The sequence below is a fragment of the Schistocerca cancellata genome, chromosome 6, assembly GCF_023864275.1.
Source record: "Schistocerca cancellata isolate TAMUIC-IGC-003103 chromosome 6, iqSchCanc2.1, whole genome shotgun sequence".
Lineage (NCBI taxonomy): Eukaryota > Metazoa > Arthropoda > Insecta > Orthoptera > Acrididae > Schistocerca > Schistocerca cancellata.
In genome coordinates this window covers 483,458,282-483,483,600 of record NC_064631.1, presented here as the reverse complement: position 1 = coordinate 483,483,600, position 25,319 = coordinate 483,458,282, and the positions used below count along the sequence as shown (strand labels likewise).

The 25,319-nt window shown below is 43.0% G+C and overlaps 1 long non-coding RNA gene and 1 pseudogene across 1 annotated transcript in view; both read left to right on the top strand.

Moving 5' to 3' along the window:
- LOC126190639 (uncharacterized) overlaps window positions 1-25,319 on the top strand; it is a 524,483-nt gene that overhangs the window by 441,919 nt on the left and 57,245 nt on the right. The window lies entirely within an intron of this gene.
- On the top strand, window positions 11,991-12,108 carry LOC126089799 (5S ribosomal RNA; annotated as a pseudogene).

The following is a 25,319-nucleotide window of genomic DNA, read 5'->3' as shown; positions in this document are numbered from 1 at the left end:
GAACGTCGCTACATACATACTTTCGGGAGGACGCCGGTTCAATCCCGCGTCCGGCCATCCTGATTTAGATTTTCCGTGATTTCCCTAAATCACTCCAGGCAAATGCCGGGATGGTTCTTCTCAAAGGGCACGGCCGACTTCCTTCCCAATCCTTCCCTAATCCGATGAGACCGATGACCACGCTGTCTGGTCTCCTTCCCCAAAACCAACCAACCAACCAACCATACATACTTTTCCGCGAACGTGGGCACCAACCCACTACCAACCCCAGATGCACTGCACGTCCGGCTCCTAGCGTTGCTCAGAACCAACTCCCCTGTCCCAAAGATGGCTGCCCTATGCACCCTCGAAACGACTGCCTAACTCAAAACATTGACAAAAAAATAACGAATGTTGTAAAACTAAACACAAAAACGCATGTGATACAATGAATAATTTGGAAATTTTCCGGGCAATAACAATTTAAAGTCCAATTTTTTTGTATCTGCCACTGTTTTTTCACAAATAATGTTCTTGTGGTGTGATTTTGCTTTTCCCGGATTTTTGGTCCTAAACAAAAAAATGGTTCAAGTGGCTCTGAGCACTATGGGACTTAACATCTATGGTCATCAGTCCCCTAGAACTTAGAACTACTTAAACCTAACTAACCTAAGGACATCACACAACACCCAGTCATCGCGAGGCAGAGAAAATCCCTGACTCCGCCGGGAATCGAATCCGGGAACCCTGGCGCGGGAAGCTAGAACGCTACCACACGACCACGAGCTGCGGACAGGTACTAAACATAAATAAACAAATAAAAATACATACTTAATTACTCATCTACCTCTTTAAACTTTAGAATGCTGCCGCTAGTTTCACTTTTATAAATTTATTTATGACGAAAAACAGTTTCTCTCAGTCGAATCCCATATTCCGACCCCTCATTCAAGATTGGTACATGTTTTGCTAAATCGGCTATGATTCCTCGAAGCAGCTCTACTAGCTGCATCCATAGACACTTTGCTCATATTAATCAGCCAAATCATTGCCGAGGTATTAGCTTTTGAATTTTCATAAATTTACAATTTTTAAGACAACAATAACTTTTAAACTATCATATATTTTTGTGGCGCGTCTAGATAATTTAGCTTTACATATTTTTCTGTCCATGAGTGGCAACTTGCACCCCCGTGTCACTCTTAGTTTTGTTTTTATCAAATTTTCTGTGGCATAAAAATTTCTCCAAGAGCGCAACCCGGCCATATGCGCCCCTGCCAAGCATCCACTAGGGTTTTTCCAACTCCGCGTACACACTAGCCGGTCGCCACGGCACCGTAGCAACCGCCAGCCACGTGCTCTGCGGCGGGAAACTGCCGCTCTAATCTCCTGCCACAGGTTGTACGCTCACATCGTTGAAATTATTAGTGTGTGTATGCGTGAATGGAGAGTGAAAGTACGAAGTGGAGGAGCACATTCACAACCTATCCCCATAACAAATGGATTAAGATAGGAAGATGTACTGTTATGTGTACTGATTTATTTCCCCCTGGAGAAAATCATAAGAGAGAGAAAGCTGAAGAATGTAATCGGATACGAATGGAAGATGGCAGGTTTCAGATATTTGCTTAAGCAAACGACACGGCATTAGTGAGCGAGAATGAACAAGTTCTTGATTAAATGTGCAACACAAGTAAAGCAGGACTGCTCATCAATAAAAAGTAAAAATAAAATAAAAAAACAGAACATATTGTGCTAGTAGACGAAACTAAAATAAGTATGCACAAGAGCACTTTACAGTCTGTTGATCAGTTCAAGTAAGCAACGCGATCGTTATAATCAAATACTGATACATGTAAACGAAACAATTTCTGCTGGATCCAGATGTCTATTTGTCCTGCGAAAAGGAACATCTACAGTGCCCTTATTCGGCCCGTTGTCCTCTACGGTTCAGAACGCTTGACACTAAAATTTGAAACAAAAGGAGTGAGCGGAATGTAGAACCAGGTGGTGATAGAGGCAAGTATTTGCAGAGCAAGAAAGAACCATCAACTTTATGAGATCAGGAACCAGCCCAGCGTTTTGCAACATCAAAAGAGCAGACTACTCCGATTGACAGATCACGTAATCATTAAGTTAGAGACCTGGCTTCCTAAGCAGGTTTTCATTGTCTACATTACAACAAAAAGACCCGTGAACAGACCAACAAACAGATGAGAAGACTCAAAATTTCAAATTGTTTTAGCCACACTGTTTTCTGATTATAACTACCTTACTCGTTTCGATTGTACAGCATTTTCAAAGGCACATGTAAAAATCTCCATGTTAGAAGCACTGCTTATACTACACATGTGGGTCATCTTATGAGCAACAGACGGTGCTTTTAATGTGAAGGCTTTTATATATTTCTTTGAAAATGATGTGTAAGGGAATCATAAAGCGAAAAAAGTGGTCCAACTAAAACATTCCTATTTCTTTACGTATTACACGAATATGTAATAAAAATGGGGGTTCCTATTTTAAAAACGCAGTTGATACCCGTTTGACCTATGGCAGCGCCATCTAGCGGGCCAACCATAGCGCCATCTGGTTTCCCCCTTCCAGCTAGACAAGTTTCGTTCTTTGTAGTTTTTTCGTTTGACGCTTATTTCGTGAGATATTTGGCCCGGTCACTATCAATGGACCACCCTGTGTAATTTAGGGCGGCATAAATTGTGACAGGTTGCCGGCCGCTGTGGGCGAGCGGTTCTAGTTGCTTTAGTACGGAACCGCGCTGCTGCTACGGTCGCAGGTTCGAATCCCGCTTCAAGCATGGATGTGTGTGATGTTCTTAGGTTACTTAGGTTTATGTAGTTCTAAGTCTAGGGGACTGATGACATCAGATGTTAAGTCCCATAGTGCTTAGAGACATTTGAACCATTTGTGACAGGTCTGCTTGGCGTTACGGAAATGCGGAACACAAGTGTCCACTATTGTGCGACAGCCTATTTACAAAGTTCGGAGACCAGTATAAATCGAAGAACCTTCGTACTTACGTACCGCTACTGTAGCGGCCGCGAAGGCAAGATTAGTCTAAAGCCTTTTGTACACGAGCGACTTGGTCAAAATCAGCTGCTCGAAATGTGTTCGTCTTTCGTGTATGCATGTAAATCAGGAACAAACCACGATGCAAGTGTGTCTATAACGTCAGTAATCTATAGATTGTGCCGAGTATGGAGTTCTAAATTTCCGGGGATGTTGCACGCTGCACATGCGCAGGGACAAGGGATTACGACGGCGTTTGCTAACATTGAATACGTTAAATGTATTCGCAGTTGTGAATATGGACAACCATCAGCTGTGAAATGGAATGACGACAATGAAAATTTGTGCAGGGCTAGGACTCGAACCCGGATTTTCCGCTTATGGCGAGCGATCGCCTTACCATTTGGCTATCCGTGCACGACTCACTGCTAGCCCCAAACTTCCATATGTCATCAACCGTGCGTCTGCAACCAGTACTCGTACATCCATTATTTATATTCCTGTACAGGTGAGACTTTTTACTTGAAAGCCGCTTGCTCGGTGTCAGCGGATAAATACGCTATTGCAGTGCCCGTGTTATTCTAAGTACGATGTAAAGCTGCTTTGGACATGCATGCGTTTCCAAAGGAACTTTCCATCGTAATTCAGAATAACACGGCCATTGCAATATCGTAGCTAACATCGAAAGCTATAACCTACTCTCGTCGAGTTCACTCCTATTATAAAAATGGATTTTGTGCTTTCGTTTCATTATGTTGTATGACTTGTTTTCGTGGCACATTGAAAAATACGCAAAGTCCTGGTATTTCCTCCTACTAAGTGTTCTTCTGCGAGTGAGGAAGAGAGACGAAATACCTGGACGCAAAAAGTATTTATGTTTCACAGAAAAAAACCTACACTGTGTAGTGTAGAACTTAAATAAATAAACATGTTTTAATGAAAATTGTTTCAACAGTGAAAAAGTCGGAATTATTGGACGAAAAAAGTCATTTTCTTAGTTGTTTGGCACTTGGCAAGAAAACAAGATACAAAGGATATAGCAAAAATGAGCTATTTACTGCGTTCTACATATTATCTCATGTGTTTGCAAGTACATGTTTTCCCGAGTAAATTAATGTATATAAGTTATGAAATGTTTGGATGACACTTTCCCTATTCTTTCAGTTCTCAGGAGTGTGGACAATTTACGACACGACTTTTGGCGAGAACTTCCACTACGAATTTTGCTTTGACCATTAATAAACTATTGTCATTACTCGTTCCTGTATTTTGTTACTCATTCCACCACTTCCACAGTTCAGATGCCAAACTGCACAGCAAACAGTTCTCACAACGTACGCAGTTTTGGAGCTGACTTGTAAACGGAAATGATCACTCAAAACAGAAGAGACTCAGTATGGAAAGAAAACGCCAGGAGCGCTGCAGTAGACGCACTTGCCTCGAGTAGCTACTCGTGTAAGAAATTCACAGTGCGCGAAGGAGCATTTAAGCAGTCATTCTTTCCTCGCACCATAAGCAAATGAGACGACAAAATACCCAATACTTGGTACTCCAGGAAATTCACATTGGTTTGCAGGTATGTATAAGTGTACGTGTAGTTAACACAGTATAGCTCCCCTATGCTTGCTTGCTGCAGGCGTTTGTTTACGCGTAGCAAACACTTGGCGCTCTCGCTGCGCACCGTATCGTGCCGCTGCCTGCCGGTAGGTGGCAGAAACAAACCCTCGGTGGGGCCTACTGCCCACTCCCCCCCGTGTTTAGTGACGCTGTGAGAGGCCGATGCGCCCGCCCCACGTGCCGACTGCACGGGCAGGAAGAACCGCCATTTGTGCACCCCTGCGGAATCACGCGGTCGATATCTGCGGCTTGGGACGGCGTGCGTACGCTGGCGAGCCGTAACTCGTAAACCGGCGGCGCCGATACACTTATCTAGAAGCTTTCCCAAGGGACTTTCCAATACCTTTTTCGGTATGATATCTGTTATCGGTTCCAATACCTGAATGTTTATAGATACCACGATAGAATAGGAAAAAAATTGTCGATAGCCAGAGTATCGCAGTTATTGATTACTTGTCTATAAAATTAGCTTTTGTTTAACGCAAAAATACGATGCGAACTATGGAATTTATGCAATGTTTTCATCAATCAACTTGTGTACAAATTTAAATATAAACGTAAGCAGTAAGTTACAAATATTCCAACAGTAAACAAACAATAGACCTTGACACAAGTTTTATGCTACCTATTGCGCCATAATTACAGAGCAGCTTTAGAATCTTTTCTTTACGATAAAGTAACTGATTTAGAATAACTTTTTAAAGACAATAGCACCATTTTCAATACAAAGGGTAATATAGGAATTACACTATATTTGCATGAACCAGTTCGATTATAAAAATCATTTCTTTTTTTTAAGATACGAGATACGTAGTTCCTGCTGTGGTATTTGTTGCTGAAATCTGGTGTTTTATAACAGACTGTACAACGTATACTGTTTCTACTACTGTGCATGTGTTTCATGTCTATAACACAAGCCCTGTGACCATTTTAACTGTCATAAACGTAGTGGTGTAAGGTTATAATTTTTCCCAACACCAGCCAATATACCCCTACCAATATATATCTACGTATCGGTCCCTGTACGTGAATCATTAATGCGACCAACGTTTTTAATACATTACCAACGTACAAAAAATACACATAACAATGAAAAAAATATATTTATGAACAGACAATAATAATACAGCAAGCTAAAAAATGGTTCAAATGGCTCTGAGCACTATGCGACTTAACTTCTGAGGTCATCAGTCACCTAGAACTTCGAACTAACCTAAGGACATCACACACATCCATGCCCGAGGCAGGATTCGAACCTGCGACCGTAGCGGTCGTTCGGCTCCGGACTGTAGCGCCTAGAACCGCACGGCCACTCCGGCCGACACAGCAAGTTATATTTTTGAAACAAATTATTGGTGTTCCGACTGGACAGCTAACAGAACAGTAAATGTAGCTAACGAAAAAGAATACAGATGTCTAAACATGAGATTGACAGAAATTGTAAAATGGCTAAGCAGGAATGGCTAGAGGACAAATGCAAGGCTGTAGATGCGTGCATAGCTTGGGCAAAGATAGGAAAGTTACACAGACGTTTTGGAGAAAAAAGCAGCAGAAGCAGGAATATGAACAGTTCAGATGGCAATCCAATACTAAGCAAAGAATGGAATGCTGAAACGCGGATTATAAGTAGAGTCCATGTAAAGGAAAAAAAACATTTGAGGACAAGAATTTGACAGAGCACAGAAAGACCTAAATGGAAACAGGATCCCTGAACTAGATGATATTGCCTTGGAATGATTGACATCCTTGGGAGAGCCAGCCATGACAAAATTATTCCACCTGGTGTGCAAGATGTATGGGACAAATTTCACGAAAAAATTAATAATCCCAATTCCAAAGAAGTTAGGTGCTGAAAGGTGTGAGTACTATCGAACTACCAATTTAATAAGTCACAGTTGCAAAATATTGGCACGGATTGTTTACAGAAGATTAGAATAATTGTTACAATATCAGTATGGTTCCAGGGAAGTTTAGGAATACGCGACACAGTACTAACCGCACGATGTATGCTAAAAGATAGGCTGAAGAAAGCCAAACTTACGTTTATAGCATTTACAGACGTACATAATGTTTTTGATGGTATTGATTGAACTGTACTCTTCGAAATTTTGTAACTAGCAGGGATAATACACAGGGAAAAAAGGTAATCTACCACTTTTACAGAAACCAAACTGCAGCTATAATATCCGAAGGACATGAAAGCGATGCGGCGGTTGAGAAGGGAGTGAGACAGGATTGTAGACTATACACAGTGTTATTTCATCTGTTCCAAAATGGCTCTGAGCACAATGCGACCTAACATCTATGGTCATCAGTCTCCTAGAACTTAGAACTACTAAAACCTAACTAACCTAAGGACAGCACACAACACCCAGTCATCACGAGGCAGAGAAAATCCCTGACCCCGCCGGGAATCGAACCCGGGACCCCGGGCGTGGGAAGCGAGAACGCTACCGCACGACCACGAGCTGCGGACATTTAATCTGTACTTCGTAGCAAGCAGTAAGGGAAACCAAGTAGAAATTCGGAAAGGGAATTAAAGTTCAGGAAGAAGAAATAAAAACTTAGCTGTTTGCTGACGACATTGTAGTACTGTCAGAGGCGATGAAACAGACGATGTAATGTTATGATGCATAAAATCAGAATTTGTCAACATAGCTTTGCCGAAATCGGTTATCTACGTCTTAATAAATGCTTTACTACCAATCTTGGCATTTGAAAGTTTCTTCAGAGCCCACATTATTGCAGTTCGCCCCCACGCTAGTACGATTTCAGGAATATACAGGGTGTTACAAAAAGGTACGGCCAAACTTTCAGGAAACATTCCTCATACACAAATAAAGACAAAATGTTATGTGGACATGTGTCCGGAAACGCTTAATTTCCATGTTAGAGCTCATTTTAGTTTCGTCCACGTACGCTCAATGGAGCACGTTATCATGATTTCATACGGGATACTCTACCTGTGCTGCTAGACCATATGCCTTTATAAGTACGACACAACATGTGGTTCATGCACGATGGAGCTCCTGCACATTTCCGTCGAAGTGTTCGTACGCTTCTCAACAGCAGATTCGGTGACCGATGGATTGGTAGAGGCGGACCAATTCCATGGCCTCCACGCTCTCCTGACCTCAACCCTCTTGACTTTCATTTATGGGGGCATTTGAAAGCTCTTGTCTACGCAACCCCGGTACCAAATGTAGAGACTCTTCGTGCTCGTATTGTGGACGGCTGTGATACAATACGCCATTCTCCAGGGCTGCATCAGGGATTCCATGCGACGGAGGGTGGATGCATGTGTCTTCACTAACGGAGGACATTTTGAACATTTCCTGTAACAAAGTGTTTGAAGTCACGCTGGTACGTTCTGTTGCTGTGTGTTTCCATTCCATGATTAATGTGATTTGAAGAGAAGTAATAAAATGAGCTCTAACATGGAAAGTAAGTGTTTCCGGACACATGTCCACATAACTACCTTTTTGTAACATCCTGTATACTAGAAGTGGTAGAAGAGTTTTGCTCTTTGAACAGCAAAATAACTGACGATGATATAAAGTGCAGACTGGCGGTAGTAAGAAAAGCATTTCTGACAAATAGGAATTTGTTAACATCTAATACCACTGTAAGTGTTAGAAAGTTTTCTCTGAAGTTATTTGCCTGGAGTGTACCCCTGAGGCATCAGGGAATTGCCAATTTGTCAGTGGAAGAAAGTGTGAGCGGACAAAATTGTAGAGGAAGAGCTAGGCTTGACTACAGTAAGGATGTTCATATGGACGTAGGGTGCGGTAGTTACGCAGAGATGAAGATGCGTGCTTAGGAGATCTGTATCAAATCGATCTTCGGGCTGAAGACCACCACAGCACACAAAAAACGTCGTAGAAGGATAAATCCTAGGAACAAAATTCAAGAAGTAGGTCCTTAACATACATATTACAAAGTGTTGCCAGTGGAATAAACTGCAATAACTACAACCAAATGGTAGAGATGTGAACATCAACAAGGCCTTTAGTGTCTGATGACGATGAATAAGACACACCTCGCACCTCTAAGATTGAGGTTGAGGGCGACATGAAAGCATAACTCAGGAACTCCTCGAACAATTTCAATCAAATTTGGTATATTCAGGAGACATTATTTGCATAAAATTACTGTGATATTAAGTTACCGCGATATGGGGGCAGGCATAAGAATGGTGACATGAAAAATGTTCATATGTGTATCTCCGCTATTTTGTTCACTTGGCGTGTTTACAGAGTATGAAGCGCAGTCTCTCTCTTGTTCAATGCGTCAACCAGATCGCGATAATGAATACTGCAGTGAGGCAATAATTCTGTCAGCGTGTTTCAGGACCAAAGATTATGCTACACGGTTGAACTCCAGAGATACAGTTAAAGTCCTCATATGGTGTAAAACAGTAGAGAATCAGGTAGTTGCCGACGACAGTTCTTATTCTCGAAACGACTATTGGGTTACTGTTGTCGTTATGTCCCAAACGAAACGGAAGTCTGTCGGCCAGATTCAGTGGAAAGGAACAAAAAGCGAAACTATTGCGAAGAAATGAAACAAATTGTCAACGGCACCATTGACTTTAGGCTATGCGGGAATGTGTCACCACAATACAAGTTGCTTTAACTGAGGTACGACCCGAACGCCGATTACAAGCAACGCGGCAATAAGCTAGCACATTGCGGACATCTGTAAGTCTTTTCAGTTTATTTGTAGAAGGGTTTCACTATGATCCAAGGACAGATTACAACAAATGTAAAAGCGATGTGGTTGGTGAAATGAATTAGGTATGTAAGTAGTGTCTTGCTAAGAAGCTCCGCGTATGTGATGCTTCGCTTCTAAAGAGCGCCTGCCACCAATCATAACGCCTCTAGAACCTTTACTGTCTTACATCTATGGGATTACCTCAGAAACCAAGCATTTCTTCAATAAAGCAAGGCAATATAATTTATTACTTTCAAATGACTTCATTTGAAAAATCATCTGCTATAGAATAAAATGTGTGTGCAGCAAAGTAGCCATCGAGTTTGGAAATGAAAGTGGAAAACGTTCACGCAAGGTACTCACTCATACTCCAATAACTTGAAACACTGAAATAAAAGAAAAAAAACTCTGAAATGGGGAAAAGATCAAACTTACTAAGAAATCCAGTTATCAATAAGAACGAACAGAAAAGTATATCATTAATTCTATTCAAGAAACATGAAATAATCTTTAAAACACGCTTTTTCCGCTTAGGCTTATTTTTTGCTTAGAAAGCCCCACATCTGACAGTTTTAATGAATTTATCTCATTATTTTCATGTCTTCTATTTTTTAGTGTCAACTGGCATGATTGAAGTTCTCATCAAATACGCTTATGAAACTACTTTTTAGATTGTTTGTGCAAAGTATATACCTTTCCCAACATTCGACAAGATGAATGTTCAAAGTTGGCCTGAAATTGACCTGTAGAAGCTACACGTAACAGCCTATGAATGAATCCAGACCGTCCTAGCCTCCCCAGTTTGAGAAAGTGTGTAGTGATGCTAAGTGGGATACAGAATGTACAAATCTGTTTCTGGATGGCACGATATGTCGCTCCTCATAGATACTGAGAAGGTGCCAACTTCTGGTAAACCCATCTTTTTGAAATTAAAGTGTAAGACTTTTTTTCTTGTCTTGCTCACGAAATGGCACTTACTTTATTCCTCTCGTTACATTTAGATGCACATCTGAAACACAGATAAGCACATTTATAGCAGATCACGGCAGTTTGCTTTAGGGTCTGCTACAATCATTCTGCAATGTGAAACTGAATGTAGCCTCTGCAAGCCATCATGGATTTTGTTTCGTCAACGAACAAGATGTAAACTACTGATGTCCTTGTGGGAATCAGAGACGGATGCCGGAATCTGCGTTGTATATCGAACCGGTGTGTTTCTGCAGCTCCATGAGAGCTTTACGAGCAAGTGCCAGAGCAAAGTTTGATGATTCCTTCGGCTCTGTGTTGCAAAGGTTCGCATTCCCGTTGAGTGCGTAGAAACTGCCTCCATGCCAAGCAAACCGGATAATTACTCTTCAACTTAATAACGAACCAAATAGAAATTATGTAGCTATTTCTAAGGTCAGAATTAACCGTCACCTTCGATTATGATAAATCTAGGGCTTTTTTAGAATGCTAGTCGTTCCTAGAAGTACGCCGAAGCTCTAAAATTAATAATAAAATGTACATTCCCGAAGTTACAACAGGGGGCAACTGCCGCCACATAACTCCCCTTATGGATGCATATGCTGATAAGAAATGATGGTCTCCGCAGAATTGTCGAAGAGACCAACATTTGGAAAATATTGATAAGAAGAAGGGATAGGGTGATAAGACTTCAGGGAATAACTTCCATAGTATTACAGGGAGCTTTAGATGGTAAAAACTGTAGAGGAACACAGAGATTGGAATACATGCAGCAAACAATTGATGACGTAGGTTGCAAGGGGGTACTCTGAGATGGGACGGTTGGTGCAGGAGAGAAACTCGTGGCGGGGTGCATCAAACCAGTCAAAAGACTGATCAACGCCACCCCCCCTCCAACCTCAGCGCGTGTGGAATGTGTTGCCGTAGAGTGTGTGTTTTTATCGACAAGTGCTACTGAGTTTATGCTTCTGAAAGCGCAGTTCCACTTTGTCCCCTGCAGCACGCGGTGTCCGCCACCGGAGCACTGCTGTGCTGCGCTGGTTGCCGATGCGGCAGGCGCGTGATCGCAGTGCTGTGCAAAGGGCGCCGCAAATGCCAGCCGGCCGCAGCTCGGAGCCACCTGTCCGAAAGGCTTCCGGCCTCCCCCAAGGGGAATGTCTGCTGCCATGCCACTGGCTCTGCCTTGCCTTCCCCCTATTTTTGCTAGTAGCAGCCAAATAGCGTATCCTGTACCAAATAAGGAACGGTGACTACTGTCGTTACTGAACGGAGCAATTGTGATTTCAGAGGCACTTACCAGTCGCTAAAGTGTCGACTTTCGATCTCACCAATCAGCTGTCGGTGACCCTACCGTCATTATTAACTGTTACTCTGGTCTAATACTCGTTACTGTTTCACTAATCTCTTGCGATTATTTATAAATTTCTTCAGGATTTACGACACAGTTGCAGCAAAATCCACAGTGATCCACGAAAACCTTTTGTATTTGTTCCAATTACGGACCGTAATATTTTACACCATCTGTCTATGATGACCGTCCTCATGACATGAGTACAAACATTTTTTTCAGTTCCATCGAGTCAACGTATGTAAATATGATTGCCCAGGAGAAATGATTTTAGCTTTTAAGACACTGATAGTTTTAATAATGGATAGCAAAAATCATTTTTTCCTCTGGTATATTAGTATTGGCCAACGGCCTTGCCGCAGTGGTAACACCGGTTCTCGTCAGATCACCGAAGTTAAGTGCTGTCGGGGTGGGCTAGGAATTGGATGGGTAACCATCTGGTCTGCCGAGCGCTGTTTGCAAGCGGGGTGCACTCAGGCCTTGTGAGGCAACCTGAGGAGCTACATGATTGAAAAGTAGCGGCTCCAGTCTCTTAAACTGATATACGGCAGGGAGAGCGGTGTTCTGACCACATGCCCATCCATATCCGCTTCCAGTGACGCCTATGGACTGAGGATGACACGGTGACCGGTCGGTACCGTTGGGCCTTCGTGGCCTGTTCGGACAGAGTTTAGTTTTTTTAGTATTAGGTACGGACATCACTATTGTTCTGAAATTGTAAAGGATTATTTATTATGAAAATATGATTTGTGATGGAGCGGTTAAAATACCCAAGTCATTGAACAGATAACCTACGTACGGCCAATGGTGAACATCACATATTATTCTTACTACTCGCTGTTATGCAATCGGTACTTCCCTTCTAAGTGATGAGTTGGCCCAGAAAATTATTGTATAAGACATTATTGAGTGCAAATACGCAAAATAGGTCAGGAGGTTGATTCGTTTGTTTCTAAGACTAGCAATTATACGAAGTGCAAAAGTAGCTTAACTTAATTGTTTTAGAAGCTCGATGATATGCTTCTTCCATTTCAGGTTCTTATCAACATATGCACCCAAAAATCTTGTAATAGTCTCACGACTTGTTGCTGGAGCGGTTGTTAGTTGATACTTGCCATGGTGGAGGGGTAAAATGTTTGTGAGACGAATTGACCTCGCCCTCCTGATGGGGGTATCTGTTCCTTCGAGTTCTTTGGCTCAGTGGGCAGTTATTTTCAGGGACCTGTGACAGCTACGTTTCCTTCATTCAGTCTAACAAGTAACCCGTTGATTGCCAGGCTCATTTAAAAGTGTTGTGTTAACAGTTCTGACAGGAAAGATAATAGTTGTTGATTCACTCACCATGTGCGTCAGCAGGGCGACAGAAAATGAGTGTCCGGGAGGTGCAGAGATCTACCTTGTATGTGATGTATGTATTACGCTTCACAAAAAGGACATCGTTGAAATTCAATAAATATTCAATACAAACTATTAACTAGCACCATGAACACCGAATGAAAAATGACGCGCCACAGTGATCACAAGGGTTCACACCATTACGATCAAAGGCGAATGCCTTGTGAGTTACAAACGGTGCGGGACGTTCAGCTATGCATTTACTCTTACGGAATGCACATAGCATCCAGAGGCTGAATTTGTTCAGTGGTTCCAGGTGATATAAACTGCAATGTGGCACACTTTTCAGGATTGATAGTTTGCTCTAAAGGAGTATGATTTTTATACGCAGACCAGAAATCAAGAAAGAGCAAGTTATTCTGACTAGCTGTTTGACAAAAGCAGTATTCCTACCATAGTTTCAGTTCTCTTACGCACATTTACCCACTCTTGCCAGGTCAAGCACACGAGAAAGAATCGTAGGGACAGAGCACCGCCATCTTCTCGCAGCACAGTAAATAACTATTAACAATTGGCCTAATTGAATACGTATGCATTAAGGGATTGATCTTAGTTGATCCGGATTCAACTCTCTTGGCACCTCTAATTTCCAGGTTTACTCTCATATGCATTTCCTCTTCAAATCACGATTGGTCTGGGTTAAAAACAAGTTCCTTACTCAACGATGGAATAAGTTTGTTTACCTCATTGTTTAATGAACAAAGATCATGCTACACGGCGTCTTCACATGGTGTAAAACAGTAGAGAGTCAGACAGTTGCCAAAGACAGTTCTTATTCTCGAACCGGTTTATTGTTGTCGTTATGTCTCAAATTGATCACCCCGCTCGAGAGAATATCTTATTTTTGCATACAGTCAGCGGCTGTGACATTACTTCTACTCTTTACAATCAGGGCAAAGTGGAATGCATGACGACGCCGAAGAAAAATCCTGAATTTCAGCAGGAGATATGAAGATCAGAGAGCAGACAAAGTGGACTGTGGTAAACGATTCTTCATGAAGCTGTATGGTGGTATAAGCGGGTACAGATACAGAAGATACATCAAATCGGCATTAGAACAACTGCCAACATCACTTCTCTGCCACCAACTGAGGATGCTGCTTGCCAGCATAAAAGTGTACCACTAAATGCAACAGTGGCTGAGCGAAAATAAAAATCCCGAGCATCAGGTTGGACGAGGTCCAAGAACCACCAGGTTCTTACTACTACGCTTCAGTCGCCAGCACCCGATGTTTTTCTGACATCGCATGAAAAGGCGTAACGTGGTGTCGTGGCTGCTCTTGTAGCTGCCGCAAAATAGGCCTCCACTGCTCGGGACATGGCAACATCCGCGATACGGTTTGCGACGATGTCAACCATATCGATTCCGAAGACTTAAGAAGAAGCCGTATTGGAATGAAGAAGAAACAGGAGACTGAAGCGAGGACTGCTGCAGATGATGGTAAACCACATTTCGCGTTGTTGTTACTATAATTTCCAGGTGCGAAATCTCATGGACTCTATTGTAAGAAACACTATACACTGGTCTCAACTGTAACTTATAATCGTTATTTATAATTATAACAGATAAAAAATTATTTTCCTGTTATCTGGTGTAGACTGAAATTAGTCATCTATTATCTAACTCAGGTGTAACGTACCGATACATATTCTAATTATTCAGGCGAATCAAGTGAAGACGAGGACGTGGAGCATGAAGCACGAAGAGGATGAAATTTATTTAAAATTGTAATAATAATAATAGTAATATGGTATTATAATTATTACCGATTGCGAAATAAAGCATAATTATTATATCATTTATGTAAGTTATTTGAGCACTTCTTTACTGCAAAAGTGACGAAAGCTTTTATTTTGCCATTTGAACGAACATCATAGTATATGGAGGGCTGAGGAGTTGGGTCTCGGTGATGGCGCCCGATATTGCGATAAGTTCAACGTGCGCTACACACCATACGGTTAGCCTAACGAAAAAAGTCACTAAGACTGAGCCGTGGTAAAAATTGCTGCTTTGAAGAGCGCGCCGCAGCGCGTAGTGTAAAGGAGTCGCCCTCCGTTTCTGGCGGTGGCGCCGCTGTGGAAATCGCAGCTTTGGTGTCACCCTCTTGGTGGGAAAGGGGAAAGGTTGCCTGTTCACGTGCATTTGAGGGACGCTATGAGCTCGGCTGTCGGTCAGTCTGGGTCTGTCTCTCGTCCGCATTTGTTAGGAAGATAGTGTCTGTCTGTCGTTCGGATCAGCCTTTAAAGCCGGCAAAATGAGAGTCTTTCTACTCCGGCAGTAAGAGAACTCAGCGAGTGGTCGCCCGGTCGGGGCTTAGTTCCTGCATCTGAGTCTGCGCGTTAGGTCGCCAGTCTGCTCGAGTTTGCTCAGGCAATAGTCACTGGCGGTTGGATCGATCGGTTGGTCGGTCGCGCACTGAGACACAAGATGACTTGTCCGTCTTGAGCGTCGCCGCATGTGAGGTCACCACGTGAGTCCAGTGGGCCGAGGCGTATAAGGGGGGGAGGGGGGGAGGGTAGCGACTTCGCGGTCGACACGAGAGCAACAGGAGTCCAACCCACGACATCAGTCTAGCCGGTGCGAGCTGCGACGCCGTGAGACGGGAGATCAGCGTGTCTTCCTGCGTCCGTTGAAGCGGCTGGCAGCGGACGGTTCGGGAGAGCGATTTGGGGGTTCTGCGCCAAGTCTTCTCGAGAAATCGCAGTTTATTAGAAGTTAAGTGATTGGTGATATAAGCCGGCCGCGGTGGCCGTGCGGTTCTGGCGCTGCAGTCCGGAACCGCGAGGCTGCTACGGTCGCAGGTTCGAATCCTGCCTCGGGCATGGGTGTGTGTGATGTCCTTAGGTTAGTTAGGTTTAAGTAGTTCTAAGTTCTAGGGGACTTATGACCTAAGATGTTGAGTCCCATAGTGCTCAGAGCCATTTTTTTGATTGGTGATATCTTGTTTGATTTACTCTTGTTAATTTCTACTTGTTTACTTGGTGAGGTCACCAGCCGTTTTGTTTTGGGGTCGTCTCACCATTCTACTCCGTTTGCCCACCAGTGGGAAGGTGTTTGTTTATAAATTGAGTTGTCCGTTTTTCCCTTGTGGAGTAGGGGCGGGTTAGAGCAACCTGCGGTTCGGGTTGTTCGGTAATTTCCCTATCAATCTACCGTACGTTATTAGCTGCCTCTGTCATGTTTGTCGGTTTGGTGTGTTAACGAATTTATTGCTTGGAGTGTAACGGCCTAGTACCTGAAATATGTTTTGATCTTTGGAAACTTTGATATTATTGCCTATGATCTTGAGAGGCGGTATCTGTGTACTGTAGAGCATCTAAACTATTGTTTGCTCAACCTTGTAGAATTTTATATAAGATTGCATTTCATGGGCTTTTATTTAAATGATCATTTTAGTATATAAAGTTGCCACCCTTGCACCGTAAGACTTTTCTTAGAAGTTAAAATCAAGTTTCACCTTCAGTGGGAAGGTTAATATTTTAATTGTTAGTGTTTTGTATCATTTCCATCCCTCCTACGGGGAGTACATGTTCGTGTGCTGGTGTAAATTGTTAAAACTCTTAGTTTAAAGTTATCTGGTGTGTTTCAGATTTGCACCATTGTAGTCTTTCATAGGCTGTTGTGAGCGGTCGTAAGTACGGCCGTGTCAAAAGAGAGCGGCAAGGTTCCCTGCCCGAAAGCTCATACTGTCAAAACTTGTTTCTTTCTGCCTCTGAATAAATTGTAACTTTGATATTTAGAGGGTGCTTTCTGATTATAATTTTAAATCTGTTTCTTTTAAAATAATGCTTTCGGGCACTATTAAAGTGAATAAAATTCCCTGGCAACTTCTTCCATTCTAACATAGTGTGATTAAATGTGTTAATGTTCTCGTTCAATCGCTAGTAAATAAATTCTTAAGAATATTCTTTGAAAATATATCACGGTTCAAAGATCTATTTCGTGGAAAATTTTATCCTGTTTATCATATGACGAAATTTGCATCATTTCGGAGTTATAAGCGAAAAATTTTAAAGTCCCATTTTCTCGTGATTTTTTTCCATTTTTGACCCATTTCCGGACCGAAATTTTGGTGGAACTAAGAAAATTAGGGCTCAGTCCACTTGAAAACATATCGGAAGCTTGTCGAGAAAAGTACTACAAAACTCCCTCTAATCCTCTGAGACCCACCATTTGACTGGACTAGCGGAAAGATTTCAGGGAACAGCGAGAGAGGGAGAAGAAGAAGAAGAAGAAGAAGAAGAAGAAGAAGGAGAAGAATAAGAACCGGAATGCTAGATTGCATTAACACCGGCAATTAATCGTTTCAGACCTGAAATTTGTCTGTACAAAGGAAATTTTTTCTTGTGTGTGTGTGTGGTTGAGGTTTACGGGCGCTAAACAGCGTGGTCATCAGCGCCCAAACGCATAAAAAAAATTTTTTTTTCTTTATGTTATAATGTTCTTCGGTGATTTTGTAAATGATTTTAGACGCAAGATTTATGCAAAAATAAAAAACTGTTTTCAAAGTTATACTTTTTACGTTATGTTTCTTTTTACGGGCCGAAATAAGAAACTTTTACATTTTCACTGTTGTAATAAATAAACTGACCTTTCACTAACTATCACGCAAAATAACAACAATAATATTCAACTAACCAACCACTTTCGTGTATACTGGCGGTCACAAATTGCAGCGCGCTGCTGCACTGACTTGTTGATATTTTTGTAATGATGCCCAACAACAAAAACGGCTCTGAGTCCTATGGGACTTAACTTCTAAAGTCATCAGTCCCCTAGAACTTAGAACTACTTAAACCTAACTAACCTAAGGACATCACACACATCCATGCCCGAGGCAGGATTCGAACCTGCGACCGTAGCGGTCGCACGGTTCCAGACTGCAGCGCCTAGAACCGCTCGGCCACCCCGGCCGGCTGCCCAACAATAGGCAGCGCGCGTGCTCGTGATGAAAATTGAACATTCATAAGGTTTCCATTGGGGGAAAATATTTCTGTTGCAGCTAAGAAATGTTAAAAGATGATGTACGCAATTTGAGCCATAGAGTCTGAAAGTATTAAGGAAGCGAGAGAGACCAGAGTCGATAGCTCCCGGTCATACATGTTGTAAGACAGTAAGAAAGGTGAAGAAAGAGTTGCGCGATTCATTGTTGGCCTGTTTAATCAGCACGAGAGCATCAGAGAAATGCGTAAAAACTTCGCTAATAGACGTTGTTCGAAAAGTGTAGAGCTATCATATAAAAGCTTACTTCGTAAAATACTCAAGGTGATCGGTCGGGAGGAGTGTTATTAAACCTCTCACAGTGATCGTGACGGGGAAGTTAGGTACATTATGGTCGTTCTTCCGGCGAACGATATACAAACGCAAGAGTAGCGAGGGATAGGAGCACGTGATAACGGCACAGACCCGGCCTGCTTGCGCAGCGCGGATATAAATACAGGCCGGCGTGGAGCAGCGGCCGGCGGGCTTCCGGGATTGCCGGCGGCACGCGACAGCGGGGGCAGAACGGCGCTTCTCACGCGATCCCAGCCGTCTAATCACTGTGCGAGAGGAAGGGGGGGAGGGGGAACACAACAACCAGCATCGAGCGCCGCTGTGGGAGGGCGCGGAGCGCAGCAGTCGGGGAGGGTCAGTGAACGCAGCGCAGTCACCGAGCGAATGCATTTCTCGTCTCCGCTCCAACGCTCTAGCTGTGGACATGTAAGGCATTATTTACATCCGTGGAGAGCTTCTGAAACCAACTACCGTGGCCTAAAAGGTGGCAGACATGCAAAATGCTTGTGGAAAAGATTATATTTCTCTCTTTCCCAGTCCCACTTTAAGTACGTGTCCACGGTTCTATTTGCGGCGGGCGGCGTCAGATTGCTACAGCCTCGGCCTGCACTCAAATGTAGCTTACCGTCACCGCTACATTTAACGTGCCACAGGTGTCTACGGCCTTAATAATAATAATAAATAATAACAATAATTTGTTTACATCACCTCTCGAAAGGAAGACTTCAAAAAGCCTAGGTCGTTAGTAAGGCATTTACACTGAAGCACCAAAGAAACTGGTATATTCGTGCGTATTTAAATACAGAGATATATAAACAGGCAGAATACGACGCTGCGGTCAGCAACGCCTATACAGGGTGGTCCATTGATAGTGACCGGGCCAAATACCTCACGAAATAAGCATCAAATGAAAAATCTACGAAGAACGAAACGCGTCTAGCTTGAAGGGGGAAACCAGATGGCGCTATGGTTGGCCCGCTAGATGGCGCTACCATAGGTCAAACGGATATCAACTGCGTTTTTTTAAAAATAGGAACCCCCATTTTTTATTAAATATTCCTGTAGTACGTAAAGAAATACGAATGTTTTAGTTGGACCACTTTTTTCGCTTGATTCACTCAACTTGGTGTGATTTGCCCATCCTACCTGGAACCGTACCGCGTTTGTTGTTGACAGCAGGTGCTGTCAGCCTGTTACTGGAATGGTCCCTCAGAGCGGTCACCTCGCAAGCTCTCCGTAGGGCGTCAACCTCGCTAGGCTGTCCACGCGGGCAATTAAAAAAAGTATCCTGCGTTAAAAAGTTGCTCGTGATTTTCTAAAATTCCCTGTCATTTTTGAGACTGTTTATATTTCCTGTTATTTTATTCCGCGAGCGTTAACTGAGAAATTCGGAAATTGGTGTAAGTTACAAAAGTAAACTCTTTTATTGAAATATTTTTGCGGGATGGATAATGACTCCCGTGCTTCCCCCTCCCTCGCCTTCGGATCCGCGCCTGTCCCCTTCGCATATCTACATTCGCGAGAAAGGTCACGGTACAGCTCTGCGAGATGACACAAGAGAAGACAGCTAAAAACAGGGAGAAAGGGCGACAAAAGACACCATAAGGAAACGGCGGTCCAAAACGAAAAATTAAATGGCCTTCGCCATAATGCTTTACGGATAAAAAGTAAAACGCGGTCGACAGCCCGCGCGTCATTTGCTAAAACGGCCGATAACTCAGACGGCAAATCCAAAACGGTTAAAAAAATGGGCATTCCATCAGGAAGTGCCGGAGAGTTAAAACTTGGGTGCAATGTGTACAGAGTGGTGGGGGAGCGCCACTTATCAAATGACGACGGCTAAAAAGGTAGTGCTCAAAACGCAGCCTAGTTAAAATGATCTCCCGGCGGCATGGCTGAGAGGAGGTCGTCCAAGCCGCTGGGAGAGGCTTAGTAATACGGAGCTTATTCCCATGAAGGGAGGACCAATGGCGATGCCACAGGGGCACCACCTCCCGACAGACGGCAACACAGAGACCACTGGAGGGAATACAGGAACTAGTGGGCTGAGGTACGAGGACTGCAGCCTTGGCAGCAGCCTCGTTTCCTGGCAGACCGACGTGGGAACTTTGCAAAATAATGGTAGGAGCATAACACATTTCGTGTGGGACAATGTAAGAACACACACCAGCAATGTGCCTGTGACAGCAACTGCGTCATGGCGGCGTGTGTTCGCGAAAAAAGTTTTCACGGAATTATTCAGTAAACACTCTAACCATAGTGTTGGATGGAACACGAATGACAATGTCGTCATATATTATAAATAAAGTTTCAAGCGTGAGAATTCCGCAGTTAAGGTCGATCTACCAGGAAGTAGCGTCATTGTGGTCATTACGGTGCAGACACGCACTCTGCGAACTAGAAGCATGTTTCTGCTGCGGGCGGAACTGTAAACATCCCTCCGCTGAATAATAATGAAGAAAAAAAAAACGGAACGCTAGACAAAGACAAGTTAAGAAAACAATGTGCATGTAACATTTTTCTTGTTTTACTGTCGACAAAAAAGTGAATGATTGAGCGTATGGCATTGGTGGCCGGGAGATCCCTCGCGGGGCGGTTCGTCCGCCGCTCCACAAGTGCTTTAACGCCACTACGGCGACTTGCGAGTGAATGAGGCTGAAATGATGATGAAAGACACACAACACCCAGTCATATCGAAGCAGAGAAAATCCATGACCCCGCCAGGAATCGAACCCGGGACCCCGTGCGCAGGAAGCGAGAACGCTACCGCAAGACAACGAGCCGAGGACATTATGTCAGTAATCTGCTGTGATATTAGGCATAATTATTTTTAGTTCAGCGCGAGATTTACGCAAAAAAACGATCATCAAAACGAGTCTTTCGCATAGGCTGATAGCTGACGTAGCAAGATTGTAGTCTAGTTGCATAAAACTGATCAGAATCCGCAGTTCTTCCTCAGCGGTAGCCTACATCTATTTCTTCTTACCACGCCCCGACCACTGTCAGAAGCTCTGCCTACTCCATTGTCGTGTTCCGTTAGAGCAGTGGTCGTCAAACTTCTTACTGCGACGGCCCATCTTATTATTAATTGGTTGTTGTTGTTGTTGTTGTTGTTGTTGTGGTCTTCAGTCCTGAGACTGGTTTGATGCAGCTCTCCATGCTACTCTATCCTGTGCAAGCTTCTTCATCTCCCAGTACCTACTGCAACCTACATCCTTCTGAATCTGCTTGGTGTATTCATCTCTTGGCCTCACTCTACGATTTTTACCCTCCACGCTGCCCTCCAATGCTAAATTTGTGATCCCTTGATGCCTCAGAACATGTCCTACCAACCGATCTCTTCTTCTAGTCAAGTTGTGCCACAAACTTCTCTTCTCCCCAATCCTCTTCAACACCTCATTAGTTATGTGATCTACCCATCTAATCTTCAGCATTCTTCTGTAGCACCACATTTCGAAAGCTTCTATTCTCTTCTTGTCTAAACTATTTATCGTCCATGTTTAACTTCCATACATCGCTACACTCCATACAAATACTTTCAGAAACGACTTCCTGACACTTAAATCAAATCTATACTCGATGTTAACAAATTTCTCTTCTTCAGAAACGCTTTCCTTGCCATTGTCAGTCTACATTTTATATCCTCTCTACTTCGACCATCATCAGTTATTTTGCTCCCCAAATAGCAAAACTCCTTTACTACTTTGTCTCATTTCCTAATCTAATACCCTCAGCTTCCCCCGACTTAATTCGACTACATTCCAGTATCCTCGTTTTACTTTTGTTGATGTTCATATTATATCCTCCTTTCAAGGCACTATCCATTCCATTCAACTGCTCTTCCAAGTCCTTTGCTGTCTCTGACAGAATTACAATATCATCGGCGAACCTCAAAGTTTTTATTTCTTCTCCATGGATTTTAATACCTACTCCGAATTTTTCTTTTGTTTCCTTCACTGCTAGCTCAATATACAGATTAAATAACAACGGGGACAGGCTAAAATCCTGTCTCACTCCCTTCCCAACCGCTGCGTCCCTTTCATGCCCCTCCTCTCTTATAATCTTATAACTGCCATCTGGTTTCTGTACAAATTGTAAATAGCCTTTCGCTCCCAGTATTTTGCCCCTGCCACCTTTAGAATTTGAAAGAGAGTATTCCAGTCAACATTGTCAAAAGCTTTCTTTAAGTCTACAAATGCTAGAAAAGTAGGTTTACCTTTCCTTAATCTAGCTTCTAAAATAAGTCGTAGGGTCAGTATTGCCTCACGTATTCCAACATTTCTACGGAATCCAAACTGATCTTCCCCTAGGTCGGCTTCTACTAGTTTTTCCATTCGTCTGAAAAGAAATCGCGTTAGTATTTTGCAGCCGTGACTTATTAAAGTGATAGTTCGGTAATTTTCACATCTGTCAACACCTGCTTTCTTTGGGATTGGAATTATTATATTCTTCTTGAAGTCTGAGGGTATTTCGCCTGTCTCATACATCTTGCTCGCCAGATGGTAGAGTTTTGTCAGGACTGGCTCTCCCAAGGCCGTCAGTAGTTCTAATGGAATGTTGTCTACTCCCGGGGCCTTGTTTCGACTTAGGTCTTTCAGTGCTCTGTCAAACTCTTCATGCAGTATCATATCTCCCATTTCATCTTCATCTACATCCTCTGCCATTTCCATAATATTGTCCTCAAGTACATCGCCCTTGTATAGACCCTCTATATACTCCCTCCACCTTTCTGCTTTCCCTTCTTTGCTTAGAACTGGGTTTCCATCTGAGCTCTTAATATTCATACAAGTGGTTAATTTTCTCCAAAGGTCTCTTTAATTTTCCTGTAGGCAGTATCTATCTTACCCCTAGTGAGATAAGCCTCTACATCCTTACATTTATCCTGTAGCCATCCCTGCTTAGCCATTTTGCACTTCCTATCGATCTCATTTTTGAGACGTTTGTATTCCTTTTTGCCTGCTTCATTTACTGCATTTTTATATTTTCTCCTTTCATCAATTAAAATCAATATTTCTTCTGTTACCCAAGGATTTCTACTAGCCCTCGTCTTTTTACCTACTTGATCCTCTGCTGCCTTCACCACTTCATCCCTCAAAGCTACCCATTCTTCTTCTACTGTTTTTCTTTCCCCCATTCCTGCCATTTGTTCCCTTACGCTCTCCCTGAAACTCTGTACAACCTCTGGTTTAGTCAGTTTATCCAGATCCCATCTCCTTAAATTCCCACCTTTTTGCAGTTTCTTCAGTTTTAATCTACAGTTCATAACCAATAGATTGTGGTCAGAGTCCACATCTGCCCCTGGAAATGTCTTACAATTTAAAACATGGTTCCTAAATCTCGTCTTACCATTATATAATCTGAAATCTGTCAGTATCTCCAGGCTTCTTCCATGTATACAACCTTCTTTTATGATTCTTGAACCAAGTGTTAGCTATGATTAAGTTGTGCTCTGTGCAAAATTCTACCAGGCGGCTTCCTCTTTCATTTCTTACCACCAATCCATATTCACGTACTACGTTTCCTTCTCTCCCTTTTCCTACTATCGAATTCCAGTCACCCATGACTATTAAATTTTCGTCTCCCTTCACTATCTGAATAAGTTCTTTTCTTTCGTAATACATTTCTTCAATTTCTTCGTCATCTGCAGAGCTAGTTGGCATATAAACTTGTTCAAAATGGTTCAAATGGCTCTGAGCACTATGGGACTTAACATCTGTGGTCATCAGCCCCCTAGAACTTAGAACTACTTAAACCTAACCAACCTAAGGACATCACACACATCCACGCCCGAGGCAGGATTCGAACCTGCGACCGTAGTAGTCGCGCGGTTCCTGACTGAGCGCCTGAACCGCTAGACCACCGCGGCCGGCTATAAACTTGTAATACTGTAGTAGGCGTGGGCTTCGTGTGTCTCTTGGCCACAATAATGCATTCACTATGCTGTTTGTAGTAGCTTACCCGCATTCCTATTTTTTATTCATTATTAAACCTACTCCTGCATTACCCCTATTTGACTTTGTATTTATAACCCTGTATTCGCCTGACCAAAAGTCTTGTTCCTCCTGCCATCGAACTTCACTGATTCCCACTATATCCAACTTTAACCTATCCATTTCCCTTTTTAAATTTTCTAACCTACCTGCCCGATTAAGGAATCTGACATTCCACGCTCCGATCCGTAGAACGTCAGTTTTCTTTCTCCTGATAACGACGTCCTCTTGAGTAGTCCCCGCCCGGAGATCCGAATGGGGGACTATTTTACCTCCGGAATATTTTACCCAAGAGGACGCCATCATCATTAACCATACAGTAAAGCTGCATGCCCTCGGGAAAAATTACGGCTGTAGTTTCCCCTTGCTTTCAACCGTTCGCAGTACCAGCACAGCAAGGCCGTTTTGGTTAGTGTTGCAAGGCCAGATCAGTCAATCATCCAGACTGTTGCCCCTGCAACTACTGAAAAGGCTGCTGCCCCTCTTCAGGAACCACGCGTTTGTCTGTCCTCTCTACAGATACCCCTCCGTTGTGGTTTCACCTACGGTACGGCTATCTGTATCGCTAAGGCACGCAAGCCTCCCCACCAACGGCAAGGTTCATGATTCATTGGGGGTGGAGGGGGGATGGTATTTATTGGTACCCTACATAAATTAGTATTATATAAGCCCAATAATACTAGCTACAATAAAGGTGCGATAACACAACTACTGATCGTCAAAAGTCGGCACCATTCGGAACACTTCGTGTCGACTGTTCTCTGTTCCAGACTGCTGCCACCCTCAGCGGCCCCAAAGTTGTGACACTGTAATTGTCTGATGAAGTTCTGTGTTGTTAGTGTGAGCGGATGATCTGCTGATCAATAACAGTAATTTTACTTATCTTTAAATGCATTGTGCAATATGAGACATAACCACAAGTGCTTCCTAAATGTTTTCAATGTCGTTTCTGTTCTGCTCATTGTGTTGTATTACGATAGCCTTCATTTAATTTCACATTCCATGCCACAAA